This window comes from Thermobia domestica, chromosome 12 (genome assembly GCF_964235325.1).
Source record: "Thermobia domestica chromosome 12, izTheDome1.hap1.1, whole genome shotgun sequence".
NCBI lineage: Eukaryota > Metazoa > Arthropoda > Insecta > Zygentoma > Lepismatidae > Thermobia > Thermobia domestica.
In genome coordinates, this window is record NC_137465.1 from 16101566 (window position 1) to 16110946 (window position 9381).

Sequence of the window (9381 nt, forward strand, 5' to 3'; positions counted from 1 at the left end):
TTAAAAATTCAATTCTTAGTGATATTTATGGGAGTAAATATTACATTCTTCCCCCAACATTTTTTAGGTCTAAGAGGAATGCCTCGTCGATACTCAGATTATCCAGATGCCTACACTACATGAAATATAGTATCAAGTATTGGCTCATTCCTCTCTTTCATCGCCGTCTTAGTACTTGTAATTATTATATGAGAAGCCTTCGCAAGAGCTCGGCCGGTAATCTTTTCAAATCAACAAACAACGTCTCTAGAATGATTTCAGAACCTACCACCCGCAGAACATAGTTATGCAGAACTTCCCTTACTAACAAACTTCTAAGGTGGCAGATAAGTGCATTGGGTCTAAGCCCCAAATATAAGAATAACCATCTTCCTTAGAAATGGCCATTTGAAATCAACTAGGTCTTCAAGACGCAGCATCCCCTGTAATAGAACAAATAACATTTTTTCATGATCATACAATACTCATTGTAACCATAATTACAGTTCTTGTAGGCTATCTACTAGCCTCTCTTCTACCAAACACATACATTAACCGCAACTTGTTAGAAGGACAAACCTTAGAAACTATCTGAACAATCCTGCCTGCCATTACATTAATCTTCATTGCCCTTCCCTCCTTACGACTCCTATATTTACTAGATGAAATTCATCAACCAGCAATCACTCTTAAAACAATTGGGCATCAATGATATTGAAGTCATGAATATTCTGACTTCTCCTTAACAGAATTTGATTCTTACATAATCCCTATCAATGAAATAAATCCTAGTTCATTTCGCCTTCTAGATGTAGACAATCGTATCGTATTACCCATTAATATTGATATTCGTATCCTAATTACCGCCGCCGATGTTCTTCATTCATGGGCTATGCCCGCCTTTGGTATTAAAGCAGATGCTACTCCAGGACGTCTAAATCAAGTAACAGCTAATATGACCCGTACAGGTCTATTCTTCGGTCAATGTTCAGAAATCTGTGGTGCAAATCACAGCTTCATGCCAATTGTTGTTGAGGCCTGCCCTCACTCAGTATTTATTAAATGAATAACAAAAATAATACAAGAACTTTCATTGGGTGGCTGAAAGTAAGCAATGGTCTCTTAAACCAAAAGATAGTAAAATAACAATTACTTCCAATGGAAAAATTAGTTAAATTATAACGTAAGCATGTCAAGCTTAAATTACTACTTAATAGTATTTTTCTATTCCACAAATATCCCCCCTAAAATGACTCATTCTATTTATTATATTTTCTATATGCTACCTTCTATTCGCATCTATTATATACTTTAATCCAAATACACCTGATCCTTCCTTAAGTGATACTAATATTAAGAAAACAACTATAAACTGAAAGTGATAACAAACCTTTTTTCGACTTTTGATCCCTCTACTTCAATTATAAATATATCATTTAACTGACTTAGAACAGTAATTGGACTTCTAATTATTCCAATCCCATTCTGATTCTTACCAGGACGACCAAACATTTTATGAAATAAAATTACCTTAACTCTTCATAAGGAATTCAAAACTATCCTCGGTCCCACTAGCTATCAAGGAAGAACCTTCCTATTTATTTCCCTATTCTCCTTCATCTTATTTAACAACTTTATAGGCCTATTTCCTTATGTATTTACCAGCTCTAGTCACCTAACTTTCACACTAACTCTCGCCCTCCCTCTTTGAAAAAGCTTTATAATCTATGGCTGAATCAATCACACTCAACACATATTCGCCCATCTCGTTCCCTCGGGAACTCCAGGCCCTCTCATACCATTCATAGTGTGCATTGAAATAATTAGCAACATCATTCGACCTGGAACTCTAGCTGTTCGACTAATAGCAAACATAATTGCGGGCCACCTCCTCTTAACCTTATTAGGTAATACGGGCCCTTCTTTATCTCTCTCCATACTCTCATTATTAATAATTGGACAAATTGCCCTCCTAATATTAGAATCTGCCGTCGCAGTAATTCAATCATATGTATTTGCAGTCCTAGTTGCACTATATTCAAGAGAAGTTACTTATGTCAGCACCACAAAATCATCCTTACCACCTTGTTGATCAAAGTCCTTGACCACTTACTGGGGCCTTAGGTGCCTTAATTACAACTACAGGACTCACTAAATGATTCCATCAATATGATCGCTCCTTATTCTTCCTAGGTATACTAATTACATTATTAACTATAATTCAATGATGACGAGATGTAACCCGAGAAGGAACGTACCAAGGATTACACACTATACAAGTTACATTAGGTCTTCGATGAGGTATAATCTTATTTATTATCTCTGAAGTATTCTTTTTTGTTTCATTTTTCTGGGCCTTCTTTCATAGTAGACTAGCACCAACAGTAGAAATTGGATCTTTCTGACCTCCAGCAGGAATTGTACCATTCAACCCAATACACATCCCTCTTCTTAATACTGCAATTCTACTAGCCTCAGGGGTTACTGTAACATGAGCCCATCACAGACTAATAGAGGGTAATCACACTCAGGCTACACAAGGCCTACTACTCACAATCCTTCTAGGTTTATATTTTACTGCCCTACAAGCATATGAATATTATGAAGCACCATTCACCATCGCAGATGCTGTATACGGATCAACATTTTTCATAGCAACAGGCTTCCATGGTCTTCACGTTATTATTGGTTCCACATTTCTAGCCACTTGTTTATTCCGCCACCTTTTATCACATTTCTCTCCTACCCACCATTTTGGATTTGAAGCTGCTGCTTGATATTGACATTTTGTAGATGTAGTATGATTATTCCTTTACATTTCTATTTATTGATGAGGAGGTTAAGCCTATTTAATATATATAGTATATTTGACTTCCAATCAAAAGGATCATTAAATGAAATAGGCAATTAACATAGTCTTAACGACCGGCCTACTAACTATCATTATTTGCTTAATTGTTATAACCATTTCAACTCTTCTTTCCAAAAAAGTTATTAATGACCGAGAAAAAAATTCTCCATTTGAATGTGGATTTGATCCTAAATCATCCGCCCGAATTCCCTTTTCCCTACGATTCTTCCTAATTGCTGTAATTTTCCTCATCTTCGACGTAGAAATTGCCCTTCTACTACCAATAACAATTACTATCAACAACACTAATACACTATCCTGGTCCTTAGTTAGATTAACATTCTTAGTAATCCTCCTAATAGGCCTTTACCATGAATGAAATCAAGGGTCCTTAACATGAGCTGATTAATGAAACGGGATAATAGTTAAGTATAATATTTGGTTTGCATCCAAAAGGTGTTGCTATCAACTTATCTCATAAGTAGGAAGCAAACAATTGCACTCAGTTTCGACCTGAACCTTTGGCCCCTCGGCCCCTGCTTGTTAGTTGAAGCCAAAAAGAGGCATTTCACTGTTAATGATATTATTGGGATTTCCTGCCCCAACTAAGGAGATGTGAATTAATCAAGAAGAAGCTGCTAACTTTTATCTTTAGCGGATTAGACCGTTAACATCTCTTAATAAATAACAATAACCCCCTTAGTATAAATATTACATTACCTTTTCGAGGTAAAAAAGAGAGTACTCTCAGGGAGTATTATTTAAGGAATACAATTCTTCTTAGTATCTTCAATACTATGCTTTCAATATAAGCTACCTAAATATACAAATATAAAGAAGCAAAGAAAAATTGTAAAAAATAAAAAAATTAATAAATACATTTTAAATAAATTATCTTGCGATTGTTGAATTAATATTGAACCATCCTTAAAATTACTATATATGCCTTGGGCACCAAGACATTCTCTTCATCCTTGATCAATATTATTATAATATACACCCCCTACATATAAAGGGAATTTAATAATATAATTTGTTGATAAGTAAGGTAAAAATCATATGCTTCCTATTATTGTAGAGCTAAAATAAAACTTCACACACATTAAAGACTGTCCAATAGAATAACTTGATAATAAAATACCAACCCACAAGCCTACTACACTTACAAGTAATGCGCCTGTTTTTAAATATAAAGGTAAAACAACACAATTAACAGTAGGAAAAATCAATCAACTCAATGTCGCACCTCCTAGAATTGCTATCACTACTAATCCTAATATTCCCTTACACATAGTCCAACCTTCAAGTAGTAATCGCGTCACTTTGCCGAACTTTTTGGCCCCTGGGTCCCTGCCTCAGGACCCATGGTCCCTGGCCGGGGTCAATGACCTAGGGGTACATAGGACCACCCCCTCTAAATTTTGGCAGGGGTACCATGGCCCACCCCCTAAATTTTGGCAGGGGTTCATAGGACCACCACCCTTAAATTTTGGAAATTGCCAAATCTAAAAATTTGGTATGGTAGCCTAGGACCATAGTATGTACCTCTATCAGTATTGGGTGTCTATGTCGTTCCCTTTCATGGGTAAAAAATTGCCAAAAATTCAAATTTCAGGGGTTTTTGACCTAATTTATCCCCTTTGATGAGGTATTATTACCCTATATAGTTATATGGGCGTATACAGGGGCCCATTACCTTTCATAAGACATGGGTATATTAATGCACCCCTTGAAAAATTTGGGAGGGGTACCATGGCCCACCCCTTAAATTTTGGAAATTGACCAATTTCAACATTGGGTATAATAGTACAGGACCCTAATATGTATTATGATAAATTTGGGTGGTCTACCTCATTCCCTTCTAGGGGTACAAAATTGCCAAAACTATAAACGTAAGCAATACGTTGTACAGCGGGGGACACTTCTAAATGGTACACCTTAGCCGCAAATCTCCATATGGATGTACCATTTAGAAGTGTCCCCCGCTGTACCACGTGTTTGGTTTTCGACCTAATTTATCTCCTTGGATGAGGTCCTATTACCTTATATGATTATATGGTCATGTATAGAGGTCCATTACCTTTCATAAGATATCGGTATATTTGTACAATCCTTTAAATTTTTGGGAGGAGTACCTTGGCCCACCCCCTTAAATTTTGGAAATTGCCCAATTTAAACATTTGGTATTATAGTACCGGACCTTAACATGTATTATGATAGATTTGGGTGGTCCACCTCGTTCCATTTTAGGGGTACAAAATTGTCAAAATATAAACGTAAGCAATACGTTGTACCACGTGTTTGGTCTTTTGGCCCAATTTATCCTCTTGGATGAGGTTCTATTACCTTATATGGTTATATGGTTATGTATAGGGGTCTATTCCCTATCATAAGACATAGGTACATTTGTGCACTCCTTTAAAAATTTGGGAGGGGTACTTTGGCCCACCCCTTACATTTTAGAAATTGCTCATTTTATATATTTGGTATTATAGTACTGGACCCTAACATGTATTATTATGATAAATTTGAGTGGTTCACCTCGTTCCCTTTTAGGGGTACGAAATTGCCAAATTTTAGTACAACCACGTGTTTGGTCTTTTGGCCTAATTTATCCTCTTGGATGAGGTCCTATTACCTTATATGGTTATATGGTTATGTATAGGGGTCCATTACCTATCATAAGACATAGGTACATTTGTGCACTCTTTAAATTTTTGGGAGGGGTACTTTGGCCCACCCCTTTAATTTTGGAAATTGCTCATTTTATATATTTGGTATTATAGTACTGGACCCTAACATGTATTATGATAAATTTGGGTAGTTCACCTTGTTCCCTTTCATGAGTAAAAAAAAAATTGCCAAATTTTACTACAACCACGTGTTTGGTATTTTGGTTCAATTTATCCCCTTGGATGAGGTCCTATTACCGTATATGGTCATATGGTTATGTATATTGGTCCATTCCCTATTATAAGACATGGGTATATTGATGCACCCTTTAAAAAATTTGGGAGGGGTATCTTGACTCATCCACTCAGTTTTAGAAATTGATTAATATAAGCATTTGGTATCTTCGTACAGGTCTTCAATATGTACCACTATAAAATTGGATGGTCCACATCGTTCCCTTTCATGGGTAAAAAACTACCAAAAATCAAATTTCGGAGGTTATTGACCATATTTAATACGTTATATGGTTTATTACCTCTATATGTTTATGTTTTCTTTTAAATTTGGGAATTATCAAATAACAAAATTCGGTAAACGTTTTCTAGGACCCATTGGTATTCCTCTTATGGCCAAATATTCAAAATTTAAAGGTTATTGACCGGCTTTATTATTGAATAAGTACAGGATTTCTTTTTCATAAGACACAGGTGTATTTGTGTACCAGTCTTAAATTTTGGGAGGGGTACATTTCTTATTGTCATATCAATAATTGGTAATTGTTCTTTGGGTAAATCATTGTGATCACGTGATCAGTTATTAACCTATGATGGGATTAGGAGTCCAGGACATTGGTACATTGAAACTTTGTAGGATAATTTGAGAATGCGTCATTCGTTTTGATTATTCCCGCCAAATATAAACGTAAGCAAGACGTTGTACCACGTGATTGTCCTTGATGAGGTAGTGTACCACTATAAAATTGGATGGTCCACATCGTTCCCTTTCATGGGTAAAGAACTACCAAAAAACAAATTTCGGAGGTTATTGACTCCTATTTAGCACGTTATATGGTTTATTACCTCTATATGTTTATGTTCTCTTTTAAATTTGGGAATTATCAAATAACAAAATTCGGTAAACGTTTTCTAGGACCCATTGGTATTCCTCTTATGGCCAAATATTCAAAATTTAAAGGTTATTGACCGGCTTTATTATTGAATAAGTACAGGATTTATTACTTTTTCATAAGACACAGGTGTATTTGTGTACCAATCTTAAATTTTGGGAGGGGTACATTTCTTATTGTCATATCAATAATTGGTAATTGTTCTTTGGATAAATCATTGTGATCACGTGATCAGTTATTGACCTATGATGGGATTAGGAGTCCAGGACATTGGTACATTGAAACTTTGTAGGATAATTTGAGAATGCGTCATTGGTATTGATTATTACAGCCAAATATAAACGTAAGCAAGACGTTGTACCACGTGATTGACCTTGATGAGGTAGTGTACAGGGATACATAGCTAACCTTATTGAAACTTACGACTCATAGTCTTAAGGGAATACATGCTACAACACTGGCAAAGTTATTGTTGATGCAATTTGATTGGTTGATCATTATCTTTCGTGCAATCTGATTGGCTGATCACTATCTTTCGTGCAATCTGATTGGTTGATGAGTTTCAAATCTTTGCTTAATTCAGTTTTGTTTAACATTTAAAATCTTGGTTTCGTTCAACATTTTGCACTCACTGATAAATATGATCAAAACCGTTTATTTGTTAATCGAATAGTTAAAACCGGATAAAGTTTGACGGTTAACCGTGAAACGTAAAATTTTTTAGTTTGAAAATTTTTTTGTTTGAAAGTTTTTGTTTGAAAACTCTTGTTTCAAATTTGTGTTTGAATTTTTTTGTTTCAGAATTTTGTTTAAAATTTGTTTAAAATTTGGACTCTTGGAAGAGAAGGGGGGGGGGGGCTTCTAGAACTTTATCTCTTTTAGTTTCCTCCTATAGAGCCATGTATTAAGCTGGTATAAAATAATGAATTCAGCCCTTTTTGTTTCAATTTGGTACTATTTTTCAGCCCACTCCAGAGCTATAATTGTGGCAACACTGTTTCACATGTAAGAAAATCACCAATCATAGGATATGTATGGCTGAGATGTGTGGCTTGACGATTTTGTGATATGGGCAGATCATCTATTTTATAACATCTTTGGCAATACCTCCACGTGACGTCACCGACCGCAAAGTACCCTGGGAAAAATGAGAACAGGAAGGTTGAAATCAAGAGTCCCCTGCAAGGATTACAAGGATTACACACTATACAAGTTACATTAGGTCTTCGATGAGGTATAATCTTATTTATTATCTCTGAAGTATTCTTTTTTGTTTCATTTTTCTGGGCCTTCTTTCATAGTAGACTAGCACCAACAGTAGAAATTGGATCTTTCTGACCTCCAGCAGGAATTGTACCATTCAACCCAATACACATCCCTCTTCTTAATACTGCAATTCTACTAGCCTCAGGGGTTACTGTAACATGAGCCCATCACAGACTAATAGAGGGTAATCACACTCAGGCTACACAAGGCCTACTACTCACAATCCTTCTAGGTTTATATTTTACTGCCCTACAAGCATATGAATATTATGAAGCACCATTCACCATCGCAGATGCTGTATACGGATCAACATTTTTCATAGCAACAGGCTTCCATGGTCTTCACGTTATTATTGGTTCCACATTTCTAGCCACTTGTTTATTCCGCCACCTTTTATCACATTTCTCTCCTACCCACCATTTTGGATTTGAAGCTGCTGCTTGATATTGACATTTTGTAGATGTAGTATGATTATTCCTTTACATTTCTATTTATTGATGAGGAGGTTAAGCCTATTTAATATATATAGTATATTTGACTTCCAATCAAAAGGATCATTAAATGAAATAGGCAATTAACATAGTCTTAACGACCGGCCTACTAACTATCATTATTTGCTTAATTGTTATAACCATTTCAACTCTTCTTTCCAAAAAAGTTATTAATGACCGAGAAAAAAATTCTCCATTTGAATGTGTATTTGATCCTAAATCATCCGCCCGAATTCCCTTTTCCCTACGATTCTTCCTAATTGCTGTAATTTTCCTCATCTTCGACGTAGAAATTGCCCTTCTACTACCAATAACAATTACTATCAACAACACTAATACACTATCCTGGTCCTTAGTTAGATTAACATTCTTAGTAATCCTCCTAATAGGCCTTTACCATGAATGAAATCAAGGGTCCTTAACATGAGCTGATTAATGAAACGGGATAATAGTTAAGTATAATATTTGGTTTGCATCCAAAAGGTGTTGCTATCAACTTATCTCATAAGTAGGAAGCAAACAATTGCACTCAGTTTCGACCTGAACCTTTGGCCCCTCGGCCCCTGCTTGTTAGTTGAAGCCAAAAAGAGGCATTTCACTGTTAATGATATTATTGGGATTTCCTGCCCCAACTAAGGAGATGTGAATTAATCAAGAAGAAGCTGCTAACTTTTATCTTTAGCGGATTAGACCGTTAACATCTCTTAATAAATAACAATAACCCCCTTAGTATAAATATTACATTACCTTTTCGAGGTAAAAAAGAGAGTACTCTCAGGGAGTATTATTTAAGGAATACAATTCTTCTTAGTATCTTCAATACTATGCTTTCAATATAAGCTACCTAAATATACAAATATAAAGAAGCAAAGAAAAATTGTAAAAAATAAAAAAATTAATAAATACATTTTAAATAAATTATCTTGCGATTGTTGAATTAATATTGAACCATCCTTAAAATTACTATATATGCCTTGGGCACCAAGACATTCTCT

General features: G+C 35.3%; 1 pseudogene; it reads left to right on the top strand.

Moving 5' to 3' along the window:
• The first annotated feature begins 379 nt into the window (after positions 1 to 379).
• Positions 380 to 1084, top strand: LOC145667156 (cytochrome c oxidase subunit 2 pseudogene; annotated as a pseudogene).
• Positions 1085 to 9381: the final 8297 nt, after the last annotated feature.